This window comes from Corvus kubaryi, unplaced genomic scaffold (assembly GCF_017639235.1).
Source record: "Corvus kubaryi isolate FWS band 111438036 unplaced genomic scaffold, C.kubaryi_AGA036_p1.0 65176, whole genome shotgun sequence".
NCBI classification, from domain to species: Eukaryota; Metazoa; Chordata; class Aves; order Passeriformes; family Corvidae; genus Corvus; species Corvus kubaryi.
Window position 1 is genome coordinate 90,863 of NW_024581817.1, and position 26,710 is coordinate 117,572.

General features: G+C 40.5%; 1 long non-coding RNA gene across 2 annotated transcripts; it reads right to left on the bottom strand.

The window, feature by feature from the left end:
- Positions 1–6,856: 6,856 nt before the first annotated feature.
- On the bottom strand, positions 6,857–26,628 carry LOC121673092. 2 transcript variants are annotated; one of them, XR_006019136.1, is made up of 3 exons: positions 13,923–26,628; positions 12,842–12,922; positions 6,857–12,637 (listed from the first exon to the last, which is right to left on the bottom strand). It is a non-coding gene; the product is annotated as an uncharacterized LOC121673092 (long non-coding RNA). The 2 variants fall into 2 exon arrangements; XR_006019135.1 differs by having other exon boundaries at positions 6,857–12,922; positions 13,923–14,112; positions 26,039–26,627.
- Positions 26,629–26,710: the final 82 nt, after the last annotated feature.

The window sequence follows — 26,710 nt, forward strand, 5'->3', positions numbered from 1 at the left end:
TTCTTTTTTTTATATTAGACTCCTGAATGACCAAGTTAGCTTTTAAAATGGAACTAAAATTCCTAAAATGATTACACAGGTTTGATAAATCCCATATAAACAGTTTCATGATTCAAAACTGTAAAGGCAAGAGGAAATCTCTGCCACATTCTTATAAGCATACTGAATGAAATGTTGCAATGCTGTGATCACACATACACCCACAAATTGCCTCTGAGCTCTAATAAGAGGGGAAAAGATACTTACAAACTGTTTAATAGTGTGCTCTGCCCTTTCTTTTGCTGTTTAAAATAAAATATCGGTGATGATCAGGACAACTGAAGTAAGAAGGATGACACTGGATCTAAGTCCAATAGCAGAGGAGGAAGGGAGCGTAGGACAAGGCCGGGAAGAAAATTCTAGTGGCAAAAGACAAGTAGCAATCTTCCCCAGAGCCACACACAAATTGTTAAGAGAGACTTGCTCTGTTAGAGATGGTTCTAATACTCATTCATGGCTCTAACCACACTTTCTGATTGTGAAATGGCCTTCCTTCTCAAGGAACAAAAATAATTTACTTCTCTAAAATTTGTATCAAATTGTATATCAAGGATGATAAACACCAGGCAAAAGCAACCATAGATCACTATGTAACTACTGGCACTTCGAAGAATCTCATAGAAAATTTGGCTTACTCTGTTTATTCCCCAGACTATAATAGAATTCTTCTAATAGCTTTGCTAACATCTTTGCCTCCAAACTAGGCATTCAATAGCTGTCGCAGCTTGCTTCCACTAGCAGCTTCACAGACCACAGAAGATACAATGTGCTGTGATAAATGAGCTACAGAAATGTTTTGCCCCTGCCAAAAACTGAAACTCACAACAAAGCCTTGCTCTTGCTCTTATGCAGCACTTTTCATTCAAAAAACTAGAATCAGAACTGTTTCATATATGCCCCCAGCATCACAGCATTCAAAAGTGTACAGGGATATGAAACAACTTCCCTAAAGGATATATAAAATGGACCAGACAGTGCAGCTTTAAGGTGTGCAAGACAGATTTACAAAATGAGCAGCAGCACAGGCAAAACTCCTAGGGAGTAGTTGTGCACTGTTCTCATAGAAGACAAAGTAGTGGGGATTTAACCAGTGGATGCTGATTGAACAGGAAAACTCCTACATGCACCTTTAACATTACACAGGATTTTGTGCAGGCCAAATATACAAATGGATCTGAAAAAGCGATTAAACACAATGATTTGGAAAAGGACTGTAAGAGACTTTTAAACACAATGATCTGTGTGGTCCATACCAGGATTTCCTAATCCAATGATTGCCTGAATGGGGAAAGATATCAAGGGATCACTAAACAGTTCCCCATTTTTTATGCTCTTGCTTTGGCCATTGACAGACACATTATAGTGGACAAAAGAAAATTGGTCTAAACTAATACAACAATACAGGTGTTTAAGTTTAGCTGGTCTCTCTGATTTAGCAAAGACTGTTCAGCTATGACATACTATTGTGTAACAAGTGAGTGACAGCAAGAATTAAAATCTAGGGCCAAGCTGTGGGGCAATCCACAATTCATGCATAGGCACTGAGTCAGTTTACTGCTAAGTTCATGCTTTTCTTAAGGTCACATCTTTTTCCAGTCTTGTGCTCAGCTCAGCGCAGTGGCTACATTATCATGCTGAGTCTATACACAATATCTCATTTCCCCATTCTAACTGCAGTTGAATACAGATGTACTGAACAGCTGCATTGGAACAACACGTTGGTTATGTACCAAAGAGAAAAAAATCCTGATGGGGTCACCACATGGGCAGAAGATTGTAAAAGGGTTTTACCTGGATTTCCTGCTCCTTTCTGACTAACTTCAAATGAGTCCTTTTAGTCTCTATATCCCCATGGCAATTATATCTAACATCCTTTGTAAAGGACTTCGATATACAATGACACTATTGACATTTCCAGGTACATCGAATTCCAGGTATATCAAATTACATAGCAGAACCTGACAAAGAATGCAAATTTATGTGAGTTTATCTTTTTCATGGCTGCAAAGAGGAAGATTTTCCATTTCATTTTCGTGCTTTAAAGAGGTAAAAATTCTTTTCTGAATTTCCTAGTATTTGGGGGAGGGGAAGAAGAGAGCAAAGATAAGAGTATACATCCCATTGTTAAGAATCTAAGCTAGTCACCCTTGTATCACTTCCATGCTAGGGGGGTCATCTCTCCAGTCACTCTGAGAGCAGTGGAGAAAGAGAGGTGCATCTGGATCCAGAGGCTTCATTGCTCTGAGTCACCCTAGCTGCACTCAAGGCAATTGCCCCATCTCTCCCCAGCAAGGACACAGAGGCCCGGGATGACAACCTGCTGACCCAGGCTCTCACACTGACCCAGCCTCCCACACTGCACAGGTCTGAATGCAGAAACTGTGACATGTAGTTAGGTGATCCTGTGCTAAAATAAGACAGCTGGATACTACATGCTACTTTCTAACCTGCCACAGTGGTTCTCTCATGCTTAAGCAGACTGACAGAAGTAGCACTTGCCTTAGAAGTCTTACTATGGCAGAGCATCAGAGCTGCCACAGAATCACAGTGCCTGTCATTTGTAGATCCCTTCATAAGTGCTTCCTAAAAACATCTCCCAGACTGCAGCTATTGCAAGAACTGGTCCTGTGTTTCCATTTCAATTCCGTTTGAAACATAGGGCAGGAAGTGGGGAAAAACCATCAATACAGTACCCCTCATAAACAGTAATTATGAGGGGTTATTAATATTTACAAAGCTTTTTAAACTGGCTTGTTTACTAGATGTGGCTCTGGGAACTCATCTACAAAAATGTCAATTTATGAAGGCCACAACGTACATAACTTCATCTGAATTATTCACATTGGTTGATACAATTAATCTGTTCTATAGCTGAGGTTTAAAATTGGGTCAGATGAATTGTGTTACTAAGGTTCCTCTTTCCTCCTGTAGCCAGTGACTCACTTCAGTACAGAGGACTATATTTTAGTTACCGAAAGCTCTGTGAGAAGAATCTCATCTTTCAAAGTTCTTTTCATGACCTTACATTCTTGTTGTTTCATGTCATGCTGGATCTCCTGCTAGAGATGTGTGTTAGCGGCAGCCTAATGGAAGTTTTTAGAACTTCATGCAATTTTTTTTTCTTCATTAATGACAGCAGATAATAGTAGGTTTGGTGTTAACACAACTTACTCATTTATAACTTTATTTTTCCCTTCATCCCTTGAGCACCAATATTTCTGTTAGTGGAAGCTGAGGGCCTGATGCATCTGCTATTTTCCCTCCTGGATAACCACTGCTCCAGAATAGTGACAAGGAAATAACTCCACCATGTGCAGACAGCTGTGGTTCCCAGAACTCTGTAATATCCTTCTCACGGCACAACTGTATTCTAGTCACATTTTTAAGCTCAGACACTCCACCAATCATCTTTGCAACTAGGTATGTTTTTACAGCAGGCCTAAAGAGTTCACTTTTCTACTTAGCTGAGATTTATTAAAAATAAAATTGGGCCTTTTAGCTTATCCTAACATTCTGATTATCAGCACAGATCTATGAATGCAGATCTCAGAGAATATCTTGGCACTTTCACACAGATGAGTACCACTGTGCCCTTCCTTTCCACATATTCCAGCTTCACTTTCTTGCATGAGATTAAACAGCAGCAGGGTTACAGTGCTGTCAAAAGCAGAACATGTGGAAACATTTTGCTAGTAAAGGAAAATTTTAAAGAAGAAAAGCTTTTTATGTTAAGTCTTATCAACATTAAGAATATGGTCCACATGGCTGTTTTAGAAGAGCATGAATATGTAGAAAAGTTAAAATATATCATATGAAAAGATAAAATGGGCTACAAAGCAATGAGTGGTCTCAAACTCGAGTGTCATTCACCACTCCAGTGAACAAGCAGAGAGATAAAATATTTTAGCAAGTCTCCAGGTGATAATATTTAGGTAGAGCTTAGCCTGTAGTACTGCTGGCCTGCCTCTCAAACTCTAGACAAGATCACTAATGAGAAAGCAGCATTCAAATTATTAAGCAGTAATAATGATGCTTCTTGCTTGAGTACCATTATTCCAATCTTTACATTAATGAAAAAGAGGCTTCCTGAAGTATGTAGGTAAGTGATGGTTTTGTGTTACTATATAGAATTTTGATTTTCCATTGCAGAAAACAGCATAGGCACATAAAAGTCAAAGTAACAATAAACATGGAATAGTGCTGCTGAATATGAACTGCCCTGGGTGAACAGATACATCTGATAATGTTTGTCAGGAGAAGACATTTGGATTTATATTGTATTCTAGGGCCCTATTTCTCCACACAGTCTTATCAGCAAAATAAGATTTTATTTTCTCCACCAGATAGTATCAAACCAGGTCTGGTTTGCTTTGGTTTGAGGTGGTAATAAGTCAGTTGCTGAAACAGCTATGAATTCAGGAAGGTGGTTTTGCACACATGTATTAATTGCCTTTATTATTCACTGAAGTTATGTGCTGACCTACTTGAAGGACCACCTTATCTCAGGGGCTTTTCAAGTGCATATACAAGCAGCTGCCACTTTTTTTTATTCTTGTATTTGTCGGATTTTTGATGCTAAGCTCTGGTAAGTATCATCTGTTAATATCTAACAGTATGGGTTTTTAACCAGCATGCATTTCAGGACTCCGCTTCAATATTTACAAAATAAGTGGTCCTTTATCAGCACCTATCTCTGTTTCCAGCCCAAGGATTATGCCACTTTGCTATCTAGTTTATACAGACAGGTGATGCAGCCAGGAAAAATGATCAAGATAAGAGTGAAGGTAATCATGGAAAGAGAAAACATAATTAAATGCTTTATGGGAAAGGTTCCAAAACATGGAGCAAAACGCTAGCATCCACTGCAGTATTTCTACAGCAGAAACAGATAGGATGTTTTTTGCCAACTGATTTGTGAACAATGTATCAGGTTTATTGAAAACAAAGGAGCAGTCGTCCTGTTAACAAGAGGAATTATCCTATTGAGAAAGAAAAAGAACATAACAGTGAGAGCAAAGAGCATCCAGGCAATGGGAAGCTTTAGGAACCCTATCAGTGAGACATTGCCAATGTCATGAAGCCTGAAGTGAGGCCATGTGTGATCTGTTCCAGTAGACTGTTGAAGTGAAAAATGTGCACTCTGGGCTGTGAAACCAATGAATACAAATTTAAATTCCAGTTTTAATTCTCCAGAATATTTTCAGAAAATTCAGCAAATGCCTTCATGAACTTAAGGGCTGGGCTCATAATAAGATAATGAAACTTATTCCAGCTAGAAAGCAATATACAGAATGTCCAGAAAAATTAGCCAGATTTCTGCACCCTTTGAATGTTGCAGAAATGAAAATGATCCCTTTTTGAAATTCTTACGGAGAGTTATTGCCTTGCAGTTCTTGTTAAAGCAAGATGGAGAGACCAATTCAGTACACGGTGGGTCTACAATGTATAATCTAGTTTAAATTGCACCACATCATAAGACTAGAATTTTAAACGTCATGAAAATTCATCCTTCTCCTCCTGTACAAAAGTCTAGGTACAAACCACAGTGAAGACAAACTCTGAACAATGAGAGACAGTGGCTGGCACTGCTGAATGCACAACTTTCTCCAGCAAGGTCATGGACACGCTGGAAAATTTTGCTTCTATAAATTTTATTGACTTTCAGTGTCTGATAACACTAAATGAAAGCACACTGAACCCTGGCGTTGTGCCACAAGAGACTATTTAATTCTGACAGCCAAACCCTGCAGTTTGCTGAGTCACAGAAAACTTGCAGTGATAAGTCTGTGTAAATGAAAGGCACCTTTTGTCAAAGACAACTTTGTAATGTAACTTTGACCAGACTTAAGTTTATTTTCTGTCCCTCCTACAGGGGAATATAATCAGAATATAACTCAGAAAGAAAAATACAGGTTCTGAATGTTAAGTTATTTGAAAACCCTCCAGTTCACCTGGCTCATAACCATTCCTGAGTTTCCCTAGTGTCTGTATGGTGAAAGGAATAAAACAGCTCCAGGAGTAATACAATTTAATTCCACTGGTTCTCATTGCACAGTCACAGGTCACACACTGTCTGTCAGTATGCTTTGGTGGAGTGAAGAAAATGTAGAATATATCTACTTTATAAATACATTTTCCTTTTTGCTTGCATGACTTTGATTTCCTTATGACAGAGGGTGACCCAAATTGTATACTTCAGTAGGAATAGGTAAGTACTTGCTTCTGGCTTTTAGTATTCCTGTCATGAACAATTTTTCTTTCAAAATGAGCAGTGTATTTTCATCTGCCCCAGTTAAAACATGCAAATAGTAAAACATAGTGAAAGAATCCTTTGCTTTAAATATATTTTGGTAGTTAAGAGGCCACTCAGGCTATCATTCACCACTGGTCAAATCTGAGCCTACAAAATCAACTTATACTAATGCAAGAATGAAATTTATTCAATCATATATATCATAGAACCATTGAATGCTTTGGGTTGGAAGGGACCTTCAATATCATCTAGTTTCAACCCCTCTGCCTTGGCAGGGACGCCATCCACTACACCAGGCTGTTCAGAGTCCCATCCAACCTGGCTTTGAACATTTCCAGGGATGGGGGAGCCACAACTTCTCTGGGCAACCTGTGCCAGTGCCTCACTACCCTCACAGTAAAGAATTTTTCCTAATTTTATTTCTAAACCTACCCTCTTTCAGTTTGAAGCCTTTACCCCATGTCCTATCGCTCCATGCCCCTGTAAAATGTCTCTATCCAGAGCTCTTGCAGGCCCCCTTTAGATACTGGAAGGCTGCTTAAAGGTCTGTCTGGAGGCTTCTCTTCTCCAGGCTGAACAACGTCAACACTCTGAGCCTTTCTTCACAGGAGAGGTGCTCCAGCCCTCTGATCATCTCCTCAACTTAAAACTCAGTTTCTCAGGAGCTCTGTTCCCACAAAAATTAGCTCAGCATAATGAAGTTCTTCAGCGCTTCTCCTGACCATCCACAAAGGTACAAAGTAAAACACGTCTTCTTGCACTATCCCAGAGAAGCTATCCAGGCTATTTTTGTGCCATCTGGGCAATTTTAAAAAGAATATCAAAAGCCTAAGATGCTCTCTTTTCTCTCCATGAACATTAATTGTAAAGAAGTTGAGTTTATTTTTTTTCCAAGATCATCTCTGCTGGACAAGCACAACTTAAAAATGTTTTCTCATACTACCAGCTTGCAGAACATGCTCAAGATTTCTGTACTATTCAAACGAGCAAAGAGCGTCAAGTCATCAAGAGTCTTGCTGAAAAATTTTTTGAAGTTGGACTCTCATGTGCTGTATAAAGCAAGCCTCTGGTTACACAGCTGAGATCAGTGGAGAAGCAGTGCTTCATTACACAGGTCTGGGAACATCTTCCTTCTCTCCCTGACACCGTGCTCCCAAGCAGTGTGCTCTTTGTGAGTCTTCAAAGGACAGTGGCTGATTTCTATAGTCCTTCTCCTTTACAAGTCCTTGAGGAACCAAGCATTGTTCTTTCTCAATTGAATGGCCTCTTATTGATTGTACTTTAAAGAAGCAAATCTGTAGATGTGTGATTTCTTTGGGGCTTGTGCTTGGCAAGCTGTCTTTATCTTACTTAGCGAAGGCAAACATTAAACTAACATCACCTCGCAGTCTTACACTCCATGTGCATGACAACTCCTTCTTAACTTCTTCTTTAATTTTTACTTGTAATGATTAATGATAAAGCGAATTAAGGCAGAGCTACTTCACATTATGTGCAATGTGCATATGATGAAATAGGAGACAATAACCCACAAAGATTCACTCATCACAAGTGCAGTGACTCAGAAACTTCCCAAGAACATGATGAAATCTAGCTAACAGATTTTAACAAAGCAAAATTGCAGTCCAACATAAACTGCTGCAGATTATGCATGTAGGTTTGGATGCTTTTTCTTTGTGTCTAAGCACAACATCAGAGCAAAAGTAGGGAAAAGGACCTGTTTTCAGGTAAGAAAGAGAACTATCCCACGTCACAGCCCACAAGCCCAGATGGATGCAACATGTTAGCGACCCAGAAAAAGCTCTTTATTCTGAGATTCTCTTTACAAAAAACTGTACATTTATGTCAAAGTGTAGATTTTTTTTATTCTGTCGTTTGGAACATTGAGACACAAACATAACAAGTTGTCCAAAGTTCCTGAGGAAGCCTGCAGTAAAGATGAAAACCTAGACTTTTTGACTTCCAGGTCTCTGATTCAGCCATGAGACCTTCCTTTGCCATGTAGAGTGGTGCTTTTCAGACCCAAGTCTACCAAAATTTGTGCTTATAGAACACATGTAATGTACAACAGAATTTTACATTGTCCTTTATTTTACTTATTTTATTTAGATAACACTGTGAGAAACAGCTATTGCCCAGAGGTGTGCAGCTCCACCACCAGATGCAAGCAGGCTGGACAGTTTCTCCAGTGACCAGGTAATAGTTATCTACACTTTTTTGCTTCCTCTCGAAGCCAGGCATTCAATTAACTCATCAGCTACCACTACTCAGCCATCAACTTTGTTCTTTTTTTTAAAGCTTTCATGAAAAAAAAAATATCAAAGGACTTGTGAAAAACATAGAAGAAGCGCCATCTAGGATAGCACTTAAAATTGATTTCCAATGAAATTATGGCTGGGCATGGCAAGAAGGATAGTAAGGGATTACATCTCTGTGACTGACTCATGTGCTTTGCTGTTCTTTGGAATCAAGAGCATTGATTTTTTTATACTTGGGTTTGCTTCCAGCATCCTGGGATTCCCCAGGGCCCAGAAGGATACAATGCTTGACACACAGGGAAATTGCAAAAAGGTCAGTGTGCTCAGTACACATTGGTAGCATCTGTGCTGCTGCTATATTTGCCAAGATCCAAGCAAATTCAAAGAAGAAAATTATATTTGAAGAGCATTTTACCTGAAGTTTTTCAGCCTCCTGAGAAATACCCATAATTTCTAACTTTAATTTATGTATTTGTGCACAGACAGTCCACACAAGTTAAAACAGGCTGGCATCTGAGTTTTTCCACACTTAGTTTAGCAAACTCACTCTGATTCTAAGTGCAAGCCTAGCTTTTTCCCTAAGTTAGTGACACCATCCAGATCCACATGTACAAACACCACAGGAACACAAACTAGCTCTGACACCCAACAGAGTCTGGCCAGCTCTGTGTAACCAGCTTGTCAGCAGCATTTACTGGCACTGGCAATGGCAAATCCCAGCTTGTACCCCAACACTAAGACTGATCTTTTCTCCAGCCCTGCAGTTAAGCCACAGAGCAAAAGGCGGCTCAGAAACCAAATTTCTTAAGTCAGTCTGAAACAAGTCATCACCTTAGCATTGACTGAACATATATCCCAATCTAACCTCCACCCTTTCACAGTGGGATATCCTAGCCCACCACAGACCTGACAGAAGAGCATCTCTGTTTCCCATGCAGACACTCTCCTTTGCCTTGGAGCTCTGTGAATTCAAGCCCCAACTCGAGCTCCAGCCTTTGCACCCCACTTATTTTCCCCAGACAGGGTTTTGCCCCATTTCTCTTCCAGGCCAGACAGAAATTACAAGTAGGTTTATGGTGGAGTTTGGATTACTTTGTAGGTTTGCATAAATCATGGTTTTTACTCAGTGTAGCTTCTCACCTTCATCCCAGACAAAGCTATTCATAACCTAAAAACTGCTTTAAGATCAGCTTTTTGCCTGAACTCTGAAAAGCTTTCCCAGTAATCTGCTATGAACTCAAGCTTTGCCTTTTTTCTTTTATGTCTAGAGGTCAAATCCTACTTTACCCACCATGTTACCCAGTGATCCAAGCTCCCATCTCAAAGTTTATTTCCCAATGACACTGGCTCACACCAACTCTCAGCTTAGTTTAACAGGCCTGTCAATTGTTATATAACTTTATAAATTTACACAAACAACCTCTAATTCCATGCAAAACCTGTTTACTTCCAGAAGGCTGCATAACCTTAATTTGGAAGGAAATATACAGCCATGAGCATCAACCTTTCATATCTGCCTATCTTGCAGAAAACTGTGTCTTTCATTAAGGCAGAAGCAGTGCCAAGAGAACTTCAAACACGTTAAAATGCTCAGAGCTTGACAAGAATCAGAGATTTTATTTGAATTTCTATGAAAATTAACTTATTTTTCTTGCAGTAGAGATACAGTGATGTTTTAGAGATGAGACAAGTCTACTGTGCACATGAACTGTCTCATATTACTCTGGATGCCACATTTCCACTTACATTATAGCCTCAAAAGGCATTATTGACTAACTTAAAATAATAATCAGAAAGGTTTTATATGGCAAGAGTATTACGAGCTGATAACAAATTGCTATATTTTGTTTTCTTCTCTTCCTACATCTAACAAGACTAAATTATATCTAAGAGCAATTGGTAATAGCTAAAAAGGTAATCTGTTAGCAGCAGCAGTGAGCCACATAATCAAATGAGGGAAAGAGGTGATGCAGTCTCTGCCTGTCACTGGAAATGAGAGTTTGCATATGAACACTTAGAAACGTGCAGCCAAACTGAAAATATTTAAATTAGCATAATCATCTCTGGATTTAAAGTTACAGGTCACACTCACAGTAACAGCTCACCAGGCTACCAGAAACTAGCCTGACAGAGAAGTCCCTCTTCACCTGGAGCACAAGGTCACTCCAGAAGCACAGCAGGACACTATGGAAGAGACACACATTAAGGGCTACAGATGAACTCCAACACAATTTTCACACCTTTTTGAACATGGCAGTTCGGGAGATTTCAGCTGGGAGGCCATCCTGAAAGGCACACCCTGTCATGCATCTTCAGTGAGCTCCTCAGAGGAAAATGGAGGCTGGTCAGGGGCCAAGAGCAGAGAGCCCCAGTCACCCAGGTTATCACAGACTGTAAGTGATACCTGCAGTTTTACCAGAAGCTCTCAAAGCAGTGTGCAGGCAGGACCCAGCAGTCTGCAGTGCTCACAAAGCTGGCGGCTCATCTGTGGCAGGAACATCACAGGGATCTGAAGGCAAATCACCCTCGGCTCTGCCAAGGGTTGTCCTGCTGTCTCTCTTGCTTAGTGAGGAAGTAAAACACTGCAAACAGAAGGACCCTCACAGAGAAAGCAGCAACTAAAGGGACCAGACTTTGGAGTCACTCAGGTGATGGGAAGTGACTGTGCTCTGCTACATTCACCTCTCCCTGGGAAAGTCATGGCTTTCAGATAAAACATAAAACATGAGCTAATTAGACCTTTATTTTATTTTCAAATCCAGATTACAGCTTTCGGCAGAGAAAAGCATCAGTGACTCTAAACCCCAGCAGCTCATGCAGGCAAGAAGTTTTGTGCCTGTCCTGCCTGCCTTGGGGCCAACAGCTGCTTGACTCAGAATTGTTCTGTGTGATAAGCAGTGTCTCAAGTGCACAGCTAAGGCAATAGTCTGCTGGTTTGCAGACTGTGAGCTTGCATACAAGTAGTAAAGGCTATAGTGGGTTTATTTCCTTTAGGGAAATATTTTTTAACTTGACAAACTGTAGAGGTTTGTCACTGTTTGCTCACTGTGGAGTAAAAAAGTTATGCAAGGTGTTTGTTGCTAAAACTGCTGGACTTTCCTTCTTAAGAACTGCATAAATATTGAAGCAATTTAGAAAGATTCCTAATTGCATCAAACAACTCTGTGGTTCAGATTTATGTTCACAGCATAATTTTATTCAGAGATAATTATACAAGACATGTATGTTCCCAGGAAGTTTTTTGGGATGCTGTCTGTTTTATTTAAACAATAATTGCCATGCAAAATTGACTTGGTAAGCTGGGGTTTCCACAAAAAACTTCAGCTTCTTTGACAATAAGCAGAAAATAGACAAGAATGAGGGAATAATAAGTATTGAAACAGCTGCATATGCTGATAATGAAAAAATTGATCTGTCAATGAGCCTACAGTCCACCATTTCTGTAAAAGCAGACAATAGCAAATGACGTTAGTGGGCCCCCACTGAAAGGTGCCAGCTGCAAATAGGCTGTCTGGATGTCTGGAAGGAAGGGGTTTCAAGAGGGTTACAGCTTGCACAGTGAAATACAAGACAAAGCAGTACCATGATTTGCTGCAAATATAATGATTTAGCAGCAGGCACAGATCACATCATGCAATGGTGGAAAGAGGCAATGTACCAAGCTGCTGAACTCTGTGTCCAGAGGGTCTACATATGCTGCCTTGCACACACACACACATGCTGCAGAGAAAAGGGTCCAGTGAGCATGACCAATGCCAGTGCAAATGAAGACAGTGCTACTGAATTGCTCTGTGTTTTCTGCCAGTATACATCTGGTAGTAATGGAGGATAAATATGCCTTTTCAATTATTTTAAAACATTTAATTTAAAGCAAACATTGATTAATTTATGCTGAACTGCATACATCACTGGTTGGGAATGTCATTGGCTGACAAAAGGAAACCTAGCCCAGGGTCCAGAAAAAAATAATTTCTTGGTCATCTCATAAAACATTATTGTAAAAAAATTGTGTACTAAAATACCCATGGTGTTGCAGATGAGATCTTGCCCATCTTGAAGCTATTTTCAGTATGACAGTGTTGGAGATCTGCAGGATCAATAAAACATTGATTTTGTATCTTATGTCAGGCTTGGCAGAGAAAAACTGTCCTTCCATTGGAATGTTTTCACGGATTACAATTAAGGAAACCTTCAAAACACAACAGCTGATCATGGAAGAAGCCACAGAGACAGGGGCAAGTAAAAACTATCCACTCAGGGGAAAAAAAAATTATTCTTAAAGTAGTTTTACCTGTATTGTGAATTTTTGATGTTCTGAATATGCTATGAGTCAAGTGACGTTTTCCTTCAGAAGACAATAAAATTTCAAGGGCTGTGAAAGGGAAATCACATGGTTACTAAGATGATTTGGATCTGATCTATTATTTGCCTGTCATTTCTCTTGGGAATGTAATATAATAAAATTCCATTAAATGTGATGGACATGGAAAATGCCCACAAAGAGAAATGCTTGTCTCCCCAGAATGTATAAATACCAGGGTGAATCTTTATATCAATCTCTTTCATCTTCAAGATTAGCAAGACTAGGGTGTGAACTTTTAGCAGTTTTACAGTTTCTACACTAAAATATGTGAAACACTAGAATAAACATAAATATGTTAGCAGGACACCATGAACCAGGAAGATCTGGGTAACCACACTCTCATATTCAAAAATGCTGTCTCCAACACAGTATTTCCACCAGTATCTTTCAGCCCCAGTGAAACCTGGCCTGTATCTAAGATGCAAGTATGAGAAATGTATTTACCCAGACTACAGAGAATTTTAAATGGTGTGAGCTTGTTGGTTCTTGTAATCCCCATAATTAATTTACTGATTAACTTTTTTTACGAATAATTGTGCACATTGTGACACAACCATTATGGAAAAAAAAAAAAAAAAAACCAAAGGAAACTAAGAAAACCTCTTTAGAGTATAAAAAACCCCAGATATTCTAAAGTCTAGGAAGTATTCTGGCAACAGTCTTAGTTTTCTTCCCATCTTTAATTTTTGTTCTAACATCAACTTAACTAATGTTATCAAGCCACTGACTTACTTTTTTTCCAGAACAAAACACATTCCCAATCCTACAGTCACTGTGGACCACTTTTTAATTAACAGAAAGGACTTCAGAGGAGTTTTCTAGGTCTGCAGTATATTCTCCTTCACTAGAATATTGGCAAGAGACATCCATGCAATAACCAAAGCAACACCTAATTTTTTTTCCATTACTGAACAGGAATCTGTCTCAAGACTGTTCAGGCAGCTGTTACAGACCACATCAACACATACTCTCCTTTCCTCTGTCAAAGAAATATTCTGAAAATACTTACTGGCCTTCAGCCTGTTGTCAGAAAGTCCATGGAATGTTACAGTGTGAGGATCAAAGTGGTCAGTAGTATCCAAGTCAAGGCACTGGAGATCTCAGCAGTTCCAGCTGTGGTAGCAATGGACCATGGACATTCTCACCAATCTCAGTCAGCTCAGGCAGACAAGGGATCTGTCTACACTGACCAACACCAGCTTGAGTACCAAAAAGCAAGATAACAGCACAAATTTAACACAGGTTAGCTTTCTCTCCACCTAATGGGCCCATACAAAAAGCCAACATCTTTAACCCCTCACTAATGTGTGGTTATTTTTGTTATTTGTAAGTAGTCAAATTCATTTTTATCATACTGGTAAATTCATAATTGTTAATGCCTGAAGACTTTGACCTATACAGATTATTATTACAAAGTTCTCCAGGCTGTTTTGGTGCAAAGCATACAGTGCAGGTGAGAAGAGCAGGACAGAATGAGCACTGGGTGTCTGAAGTGCCGAGCTCCATTGCTCAGAAGGTGCTGAGCAGAATCATGCATCTGCCCAAGAGAAGGGAGCAAATGCAACATGACAGATCAGTGCAGTTTTCCTGAGATACTTCAGTGTTTCCTGATTACAGATGTTGGAGACTGTCCCAGGCAAGTAGAAGTGCTGCCCATTTCTCCCCCATTCCCTCAGACTGATTATTTGGTTCATTTCAGAGCAGAGTTATTTCCAACACTGACAAGTTGCTGTATTAAAATATTAATTCTGAAGCCTAAGACATCAGTCTATGTGCCATCCTCAACCAGTGAGTCAAGTCAATTGTGACTTGAGAGAATGAAGGCCCAAAGTCAAGTAGAACAGCATGGAGAGGAGCAAGATGCAATGTTTGCCCAGGGCTTTTAAAATGTATAATGACTCTACTGCCTGAAGTTCATTACCAGCACGGTATTCCAGCTTGATATTAGTGGTCAGTGTGTTAGTTGCTGGTGTTTGGATTAAGTCAACTCCAGCTTCTCTTTTAGGACACTTGTTTTACCTGGTTTTTCCTATATTTTCAACAGCAGTATTTTAGGACACTATGAAAAATTGTAAGAGGAATTGTATGAAGAGATCAAAACAAAATTCTCTTGCCAACTGACACTTTTTGAAACCTGCATTTATTGATTGAAATTATGTGTCTAAGTTTACTCAGACACCAAAAAACAAAAGTAACAATCTTACCTTCAGTAACTATCAAGAATTGCACAATAACTCTAAATAATAATACTTCACACAGTACATGCAAACAACAGAACATCCAGCAAAGATCTCCTGAAAGTATCCCTGTAACCTTATTATGACTATACAAACTCCCCTGCTGGAGGTGTGTAAGCTGTATCTCAGAGCAAAGAATTTAAGCAATTTGCTGAAGGATACACCACGCCCTTCTGGGAGCCCAGGAGTTCAGGGCATCCAGCCCCCTGGACACGTAACTTAAGACTTAACTGGCTCTCTGTGTGGCCAAAGTGCACAATGATTTTGTTTCCTTTTTAATAAGTTTATTTATACTCATCAACAAACAGTTGAAGAAGAAACATTGGGTGCTCAGCAGTGTCACTTCCTTATCAGCCGTGAGGTCTGTAACATCAAAGAACACGGCTGCATAAACCCAGTGCCTTCATATTCTTTTTATAGAACTCTGAGATCCTGAAATATAAAAGAGTAGATCCAAAATGATGAATTCTATATTCTCCATGTAAAATCTGAAAGAAGCCTGCAGCCATCCAGCAGCACCTCTACATAACTCCACACAGGACCTAAGAAAGTCTGATGCATTAGCCTTACATTCCATAAAGAAGTGTTGACAAAGTTAAATCTCTTTCACAGCACAGAAGGTGCTTCAAAAGAAAATGTAGTTTTGAAAATGTCTCCATAAACTATTTACAAATCAAACAAATAATAGGAAACCCCCACTCAGATAAACTGAGTTTGCTTTATCTTTATGAGAATGAATGGCATTTGAGTGAATAACCATTTCATTTATATTTTAAGAGTCTCAGTGGACTTTAAAATCAACAGATTTTACAGCTAATTCATTTTACCACCCATTTATATTTTCCAAATAAAATAAGAATGCTGTTGATTTCTAATACATCTTCATTTCCTATCTTTTTTTAAATAGGTATGATATCAAATAATTCTCTCACTTTTTATGCTTAAATATTGTTTTATTTTATAAGCCATGTTGTACACATGTTAAGTTACTTTACAGACCAGGATATTTTACAGCAGTTTCATAAATTAGTCTTCTAAAGTGATTAAGCTGTTCTCTGGACTCCAGAAATAAACTCCTCAAACAAAATGATGAATTCTTCATCAAACAATAAACACTCACAGTGGAAGCACTTTATTTCTCCAGAGCTGCAAATACTTTCAACAACTACATGTCATCAGTACATGAACTATATATATATATCATGCAAAGAAAAACCAATTACCCACATATCAAGTGCAGTGAAGAGAAAGCCACGTGATCCTGTTGCTGTTTCAATTATCTTGAATTACCTATGTCCTTGAAATGCACAGCCACATCTCCCACCAAATACCTGGTGTGGATACATTGAATATATTTGCCTGACTGGACCTGTGAGGTAGCTGGACACACCTCACACCAGCTGGGTTTACCTAAGATGACTCCTGGCTTCTAAGTGCATGAGGAATGGCAGAAAGAGCATCTCAGGGTGAACTGTCCCTGCCATGGCACTGGTCCCCTCCAGAGCATCTCCCTAGTGAGCAAGAACTGACACCATCCTCCTGTTCAGAGTGGAGGCACAACTCATTGCTATTCAGCAAGTGCTAAAGGTGATGGGTATTTGGCACAACTGAAAGTAAGAGACAGAAAATTCTACAGAACACAAAAGAAACACCAAATACACCCTGTTTGTTCTGCCAGTTGGAGATGCTGTGGTCACCCTTTCCTGAACATGCTCAGTGTATTCACAGCAGCCATTCACCTTCAGAACAGGAAGGGTTACTGGTGGAAGGCTGGGCAGATGGATACTCTGCTTTGTTCTTCCTGTTTTCCAAATATGTTTAGTGCGGCTGTGTATTCTGAAAAGTCCATAGATAGCTTTCTGCAAACAAGAATTATCCTATTTAACTCCACAAAAATTAGTATTTCGGCAGTCTATGAGTCTTAGAATTTCTTGCAATTTTATTTATTCTAGTAGATGATACCATTTTCTCCCTTCTAGGCAATCTATCTCTTAAGATTTCTCCTAGAGTGTCTCATTAATGCAGGCTTGGGAACAATGAAAGTCAGCAGTAAAATCAACCTGTGTTGTGAACAAAGGAAAGTTTTATAATGTATAAATATCTGAGTCCTGTGAAAAGGAAGAAGTAATTTTAATGAGCTCTTAAAACCTACCAGAAGAAAAAAGGAGGTATGCATGCAAAAAAATAACATGTTCTCAATAGGGTAGACAGTAGCTGCTCTTTCAGGATATGAAATGCAGGGTAGATGGAAGAGACTTTTCCAACTACTGCCACATACACTATGATGATGTGACAGGAGAAGCTAAACCAGAATATTTTTGGTTCCCTCTAGGATTCAGCCATGACTGAAATCGTCCTTCTTTGGTTCAAGAAATACTTTAATTTAGTATGCAGAGATGTATTGTAGCCAGAGGAAAAAAAATAAGCCAACTCACACGATTTGGTTGACTGCAAGAAAGAGACATGGCGTTCACAGGAGGGTAGAGCAACAGCACAGTAACTTATCCCATTCTGTCCCACCCATCTCTCAGCCTAAGGACAAGCAGTTCTAGTTCAGTGCTGGAGCAGAAAATTAGAACTTATTTCATTGGCAGTCACCCAAAATATCCTTCTTTCTTGTCTTCTGATCATGAAGAGCTCAAGCAGTTCCTGTGCCCTCTCCCTCTAAAACTACCCCTGTTTATGCCCAGTGCAAAGATTCTTCTGCTAAGCCCAGAGCCTGACCCCACCAGTCCCATCTCTGGTGCAGTACCTTCTGCAGCTCATCCCATTTCAGTCCTAGATAAGTGATATCCTGTGCCTGGGGCTCTAAAACCTTGCCGTCTTAAACTGCCATCTATTATAGTGTAGGAGACAATCCTCCATAAAGCTAAATTACCTAAAATGCAAGTATTACACATAATCACAGTAAGCCTATGAATGTGCCAAATCTCCTCCCTTCTAATATATGGTGGGAATAAATTACTTTTTCAACAAGGTAAAACTGAAATATTATTAACATCCAGACAATGTGCTGCTACCAATTACTTTTTTTCTTTTGATATCTGGAAGTAACACCAACTCTATTCAAGGTCTTTCTGTGAGGAGGGGAACCATAAAATGACAATTTTAATGGAGAGTAGATAACAATTTTGGTCTTTTCTCCTATCAAAGAGAAAGTTACATAATTTCCTCCATAATAGAAAGGTCTTTTACCAAGAAATATCATTTCTTTTAAAAACTACTACATAGAGGAAAGGCAGCACTAATGAGACTTTGATTGCATCTCTGCTATTGCTATTACACGATAATCTTTAAAATTACTCACCTGTTGTATCTTGCTTTTTAATCTAGTCTTAAAACGAAAACTGAAGCAGATACTTAATATACTTCATTTGCAAAGCTGTTTCCACTGAAGTCATTCTGGAAAAACTTCTGCTTCCTAATGGGGAGCTATCATGGTTGCTACGCTTGTTGTCACTATGCATAGCTGCATTGCTGGCACACCTAACCTAGCTCCTTCTGCAGGGAGCCATATCCAGTGACACAACCTCAGATGTCTGGGAGTGAGTCTGACCAAGCACTGTGTCCTGCTCAGCACAGCTGAAGTTGCTGTTGGGTTTATTTGCTGGGACTGAACACATGTTAACAAGTGTTGTGTCATGCAATACATATGGCTGTACCCGAGCTGGTGAAGCCTGTATTGTGTTAAGGGGTACAGACCCCTGTATGGACAGCTTTGGCTGTGAATCAATGCATGGCAGTTCACTAAAAAGGGACACAGCTTCCAGTCCTTGCAAACCAATGCAAGATGACTTATGAATTCCTTCAACTCTTTTATGAAGCAAATTTTGCTTTACTGTTTTGCATTTTCCTGTCTTTCAGGGTTTCCTTTCCCTGTCTTTCAGAGGAGATAATGTCTTGTAGAACAACTAAAGCAAAACTCATCCACAAAGAAGTTATAGGAAGGGTATAGGAAGAAAGTACAGAAAGAGCATGACATGAAATGATAATTACAGATCATTAGAGATATCAGCTCTGATGCCTTTGAGGCAAGATGCTCCCAGAATCACAGTGTAAGTCTGACCACATTACAAGAACCTCTTTTCACTACTCAGCTACACAAATGCACAAGGCAAGAAAAGCAGGAGTTCCGCAAACCAAGCAGAGCCTTTAACTTTTACTAAACCCAGTATTTCCAGATGCCAGCAGTCTATCAGTAACTTAGAGATAAGAGGACAAAATAGGACCAAGTAGCCCCAAAGCCTATTCCACAGCATCACCTGCAAGCAGAGATTGGCAACACTGACACATGCACAACTCTAGCACAGCTGGTCTACTACACTTGGCCTACCCAAATGCTTGCTTCTTTCTTCCCTCCAGATGAAAACCTGGTGACCTTGAGGGTAGAGATGCACACTCAATTAGAAATCAGACTCACACATGCGAAATCTCTGAGCCATCAAAGAAGCTGTGCACCCCCTGACTGCCCACTCCCACTCCTGCTTTCTGATCATGCAGAGAACAGTGAGACCACGGGACCACCCAGCCAACTTCTCTAGTTGTGGGACACCACCCAAAAAGTAGTGGGAGGGGATGATGAGATCTGATAACTTTTGATGGTGAAAATGTTGACTGACTGAGAGTGAAAAGCACTTGTTTACTATATATTTGATCCCCTTCCATGTGACTCTGTGCATTTCAGGTGCGTGTTTCCTCTGTACAACAGGGGAAACACACTCTGTGTGTTTCAGAGTAGAGGTGGCCTTTTCTGTACATAAAATTTGGAGACATCCCCACCCCAATTTTAACGACGAAAAGCATTACTAAGTACTTTCCAGTAGATGGCAGGGTTACGTTGTGGCAACGCTGAAACTCTGAAGCTGAAAGGGCTCCTGTATAAAGGTTCAAGTACTGGTTAGGTAAATTTAATTAGCAGAATGAACTAATATGTGAAAAGACATAAATACACGTTGGATTAACTGATAGAATGTGATGGTGGAAATGTAAAAGTTATGTTTTAATGTAGTGAAAGCTTAAAGCTCAACATGGCATTAAAAATGAACTTTGTTAAAAATGAGCTTGAGACAACCATTTATACCACAGAACTGACATGGCAAAAACCACAGTATTTAATATGAGAACCCACTGAAGTTACCAGCCTAGAATACAGTCAGGAGAAAAGCAAAAAGCCCTTGCAAATGTTACTGAAAATGATCAGCAAAAGTGGATTTCAGGACCAAAATCAATTCAGCCGGACAGTGTAGTGTTTGCCTTTTTCCAGGGACTGTGCAAAAATGAGCACCCCTTAAAGGGAATTCAGTACTTTTGTCAATTTGAGAAATCATGACCTCAGCAGGGCAGGGAACAGCTTCACAGGTTGGTAGCCCCCTCAGAAACAGCCAGGAGAAAAGCCTGATGCAGCCTGAGGATTTCAGAAATGGTTTTTTACTTGTCAGGAACCAAACCACTCAGCCCAGGATGACTGGCTGCAAATGCATGAGGTTTCAGTTTCTTAAACCTACAATTCTCTGAATTTACTTTTCTAGACAGGGCTGTAAGATGTGCCCCACTGAATTTCAAACACAGTGACTCTAGTGAGTGACTTCCCTTGTAAGTGTCCCAAGGTTATATGGTTTTATCCTCTTTGAAGGATAGATGATTTACATGGGGTAGATATAAATGTGGTCACTTTGTTTGTGTCAACACTGCTCTGAGAACATTTGTGGACAACTGCTAATGTCAAACTTCTGTACACTGCAGGTAAAATGAAATGGCTGCAGGCAAAAATACCACCCTACTTTTTATATGGTTTTCTTTAGCAGAAAATATTCAGATATCAGACACTCAATACTTTTACTTCCCATTCCGTGTATGCTTGACAGTTTTGGCTTGACCCACTGAAATTACTCAAGTAATTAATTTCACTATTCTACTGTGGAATTATAAGATTAGTTGAAATACTCTATTTATTCATGAGAAGAGGTTACATGCTTTCTTTTGTGAATATCTAATAGGAAAATGCAGGGGCTGATGACACATGGTTTCTGAAAGTAAAAGGGCCCAGCCTGGCACACCATCTCTGTCAGGACATACTCTGCATTTATTGCACCAGTGCCCCTCACCAGTGCTACTCAACTGCAGACCATACCAAAAAGCAAAATTCTCATTCCTAATGATAAACAGTCTCTTCAAAGACACATTTCCTATTATTTCCTGCAATAATACACTCAACTTCCTCTGGTAAGTGTATATCATCTCTAAAGAACTTAACTACATCACTGAAAACAGTTTTGGGGTTTGTTTTTATTTTATAAAGTCCTTAATAGTTTGTTGTCTTTTTTTGTTTGTTTTCACATATTAATGCATGCTTATATTATATTCTTTTAAAGTTTCATCTTATAATCACCTTATTGATGATTCACACCTATTGATTCACCTTGTTTCTGAAAGCATTTGTGTCGTAAAAAAACAAAACCAAAAAGAAATAAAACCAGTATTGACTGATCTCTAAAATCCTATTGTATTTTTGCAGTTGGAAAAAACACACAAAGCTTGGCACATTCCTAAAACTCTGACTCTGGTGAGAGTGCAACATAAATGGTAATATTAACATAATCATCTTGATCTTTTTCCCCAAGAATAACATAACTCTAACTGTTCCAAGATCACATGTCCTTTCTCCCCCTTTTCAGCCTCATGAATAATTTGTCTCATCTTTCTCACTGACATAAACACTGAATCTTGCTGAAGGTCATGCAACATGCCCAGTATCTTTTCATTCAGTTGCAATTCAGCACTGTATTCTGTGCCTTATATTATTTTACACTCATGACATGCAGTTGTAGTTTGTTTGCACGGTGGTGTATTGCCTGATAGTTCATGCAGCGAATGGTAAACACTGATGTTTCAAAAGCTAATTAGTGGTGAAGATTTGTTTTTTATTACCCTCAGTTTATTCAGCTGGAAAGCCACGGGCCAGGCGAGGTCAGCAAAGGCGATTAGAGAAATGATCATTGTTTCTTACTACAGAAAGTTGAAAGAAATAAGATTATTTGGCAAGAAAAGAATTGAAGAGTCTGAGACATCTGACATTATTAAGGTAACAGTTCTTTGGCTCATCCAGCATCCCCACTAATCCATTTGTCATCCAATATATCTCTCTAAAGACAAAAGCCTTCTCAGGCTTTGACAAAGAACAGAAATTCTTCTGTGCCTGCCTCAGCAACTTCATTTCCAGCCTTGAGCTTCATCTCATCAGTGTTCTCTGAAGCAATACTCTGCCTCCAGTTTTCAGTAGCTAGAAGGAAATGTACAGGAAATCATGGGGCAGGGAAGTGGTACAGGATGCAGAAAAAGAAAGGAACCAAAACTGTTTTATCTGTCTGAAATGTTCTCAGTTAGCCTCAGCTTACACATGGAAAGTTTCGTGCTGGGGGGAGGGATGGGGACAGAGAGGCTCTCACCAGACCTTCTTTTATCTCTTCATGTCCTAAAGAATTTGGTAGCTTTTTAACAGCGATGCCAAACCCTCTGAATCCCGTTTTCTCTAACATCATTGTGGAATATTCCCTTCAGATCACAAGAGGTGTGGATTTCACCCTTTCCTCAGCTGCCAACAATTTATGCAGACATATCTGCCCTTGCCTTAGCACACCAGCACATCTAGACTTTCTGCAGCACACATCGCTGATGAGCCTGAGCAACACTTTCAACACAGCTACAAGTGCATGTAGAAACTGTCCACACACATGCTGTAGGACAAGGAGAGACCTTTCCATCAAGAGAATATACTGCCAAGAGAACATCAAAAAGGAAATTAAACCACAATAAGCTGTTAATTTCAAGAAGAATCATATATGCACTTACATAAGATAATGCTATAGTGACCACATAATCAGTGGGTTTGTTTCATTTACAGACTGTCTATGACACAGTTCAGGAAGGAATTTCCCCCAGAAATGAGTGACAAAAGTGGATCACTGCAGAAAAAGTCATACTCAAACAAGCTGAGAATTTTTCCTCCTCTGGGACGAGCAAAGGGGGGAGTCACAGAAAACGTATAAAAACAAGTTACTTTTGTAAGTCCATGTCTTAAAAAATAAAGCATAAGGAGGAATAAAATGTAATTGGTCATTCCTGTCCACTTGTAGAGGATAAAAAAGGAACTACCAACAAAACTGGAAAGTAACAAATCCAGAAATGCAGAAGAGAAACAGTTAGAACTACATGATATTAAGAGGTACAAATAAAAACCTCCAAAAGTTCATGAGCTTCATGCCTAATATTTTTTAATTTATTTTGAGTTATTTCAAAAGGTAGGGAGGAGAAACAAGAACAAAACACAAGCCACAATTCTCTGGGACACATCACAGTAAGATATTTCTGAAAGGACTGATACAAAGCATGGTACCAGAAGAAGTGTGTCCTTGCTGCAAGAATGTATGCTGGTTAAAATCAATTAATAAATCAAGGGCTTTGAGCTAACACTCCAGCTGTCTCATTCAAGGTAGGAACACCTATCCCCTCCCGTAACACCTCCTCCCACACCAGTCTGGCACATTTGGTATAGGCCAGGAGCTCCCAGGACCATGCAATTTCTCCAACTCCATCCCAACCAAGATCACTTGCAAGCCTTTCAGTTGTCCACATCTTTCCCAAAAAATGGGGTGTTACTCAACAAAGAAAGCAGTGAGGGTCTAGCCTGGAATTGCAGTCTTTCAGATGAGAATAATGTGATTACAGATTACAGTGACTAAAGTTACAATCTCGAGTAACATATAACTAAAATTAAAACACAGTTTATATTTCAGAAAACAATTTGGTTGATTTAAAGTAGCACGCTGAAGATATGTATCCTAATAAATAAAGTCAGTATTTTCTCATCAGTATTCATGCAAGATCTAATTATACTTGGGTCTAGAAATTTTTTAAAAGAAACAAAAGAGTAATATCACCATACTGAAACAAGATACTTCTCATAATCAAAATTTCCTTTCTACTTTATGAGAAATATGGCAAGCTAATTTTTAATGGAATATCCCCTCATGTATCTATGTTGACTGGCATATGAATACAGCTGGTTTGCTCAATACTATTTAAAAACTTCCCTTTTTTCTTTAGTTTCTCTGCTGTTACCTTACATTGTGTGGCACACAAGTTTGTCTCAGCCATTCCTGTATGTCGCTCCGCCTAGTGTATGGAGGGACTGTAACCACACAAAATGTACAGTTTAATCTTATCTTAGAATTTTAACTGCATGATTACAAGGCTTCCCTGATTATGCTGTTCAGATAAAACTATTAGCTATACCAAAGTTCTGTTTGCTCTAAGGTAAAAGGCTGCCTTTTATCAAACAACCTTATAGTTTTACAGGAGTAGAACTCGGACACTGTAGCGCTAAGTTTTAAATGTCAGCAGGTTTATCTACAGCAGGTATTATCTAAAAAAACCCCCAACATTGCCAATTTTATCATTCATGCACTTGCATGTATCTATAATAACAACATATAATAATTTAATCTCAGGTAAATTAGGGAGCTTTTTATAGCTTAACTAGAGCTAGGGTACACATCCAGAAGATCTGTGTTATAGCTCCTGCTCAAATCAGCGTGCCAGTCATCTGCGTGCAGCTGGTGCAAGCACTGTTGGAAGGTGGGATGGAAAAATGACTCACAAAGTCCACACGGTCACTTGACAGGTGATAGTGATCTCCCACGAAAGGGCATGGAGCAAGTAATGTGGTGGCTGGCTCCAGCAACACAGGCTTATGTTCACCGAAACCTGAGGAGCCTGAAAGAGTAGCCCCTTTTGGAAGGAAAGATGTGTGACTTTTCCAAATACCAAAATTCAGCCTCATATCACACACAGATCTGACAGGCATCCAGAGAGTGGCAAAGTGCTACCTGACTTAAAGGAGTTTGTAAGACTGGGGACTCACCTGTCGAACTGCTCCATCATTAACTGATAAATAAATGTCATTCAATTATGTTCAAAACCAGTACTTCAAGATAGGAAGAAGGAAAAACAAGTGCATAATTACTGGGGTCAAATTAGCACAAATCACAGGTCAGTGGCCAACAAGGACCTATGACTTAAACAGCTCCTCACACCAAGTAAATGCTTTGCTGGAAGAGTAAGAGGCATACTATTCCCTCAGCTGGCAAGGTTGACAACACCAGATGCATCTTCCCCAGTGTCTTCAATTTTCTCCATTCTGGAGACACTGAACAGAAGAACCCCTGGCTGTCAACAGCTCTCACCAGTGACTGCACCACTCCCAAGCACTGGATGCACCCATCTTCAACCCCTGCACTCTATACACACCCCTTGACATAACTAGCCCAGCTCCTTGGAGTGGGTCTGCCTCTCTCTTTCTGAATCCTTTGTTGCTATTCCTCTTCAGTTTTCCCTGTGCAAGCTAGAGACCTGCTTTGATGTACACCACAGTACACTTCACATACACCTCTCCCTGCAATGAGATGCAGTCCTAAACCCAAGATTTTCTGGCAGTTTCAGCAAATGCTTTCTCATATGATTACTCCTCCATGAGCAGAGGAGCTTGAGCTGCTACTCCCTGGAAGCAATCAGAAGAGGACATCAAAACCAAGGTGCAAGCCTGGCTATAAAAGTACTACAAATACCTGGAAATCTACACTTCCATGGTTTAACCCACTGGCCTTGACACTCAGCTGAAGATCACCCTGCATCCCTCTTCGGATGCTACAAGGTCAGGGAGAAGGCATGGAAGAGTGGCACAGGACAGCATCGGCACACACCAGGTCGCTGCCAGATTCCTGCCCGCAGCTGTCCACATACATCCTAATCCATTTTGGGGCAGCTGCACAGCCTGCACAGACAGCACCAACCACATTCAAGCAGTTTTGCTCAAGCTAAAAGACAGCTTTACCCTCTGCTGAGAGAGCACTTCGACATCTGTAGTCAGTGTCAGCTTCCCACAGGCTGGAACCTCCTGAGACTGAGCTCAAACTGGAGTTGGGTGCTGCAATCCCGTTAGGAATAAAGCTCCTGGGGAAAGCACATGTGCCATTTCTCTGAAGCGCAGCATTCTGTTTCTCAAGATTATCTAGGCGTGCTGGGGTGTTACCCTTTTCCTGCAGCGCTTGCTCCCGCAAGCGTATCTGAGAAGGGATGCGATGACCGGCATGTGCATCCCGCCGGCCGAGGCTGCGCCGGACCGCCGGCCCCGCGCAGGCACAGGGGGCTCGCACGCCCCTGCACCCCGCCTTCCCCACAGCGGCCCCGCCGCCGTCCGCTCGCTCGCTTCAGGTACCGCCGCCTCGCCTGCGGCCGCCGCACGCCCCCGGCCCCGTCTCAACCCCGCGGCCGAGGTCTCTGCCGCCCCCCGCGCCCCCCGCGGGCCCCGGGGCCGCCCCCCGGCCCGGCCCCGAGCATGCTCAGTGCCGCCCTGACCTACTTTCCCCGCCGGAGCCGGCGGTGGCGGAGCGGCGGGAGCGCACGGCACGGGCACGGGCACGGGCACGGCACGGCACGGCACGGGCACGGCGGGGCACGGCGCGTGCGGCGGCCGCAGGCGAGGCGGCGGTACCTGAAGCGAGCG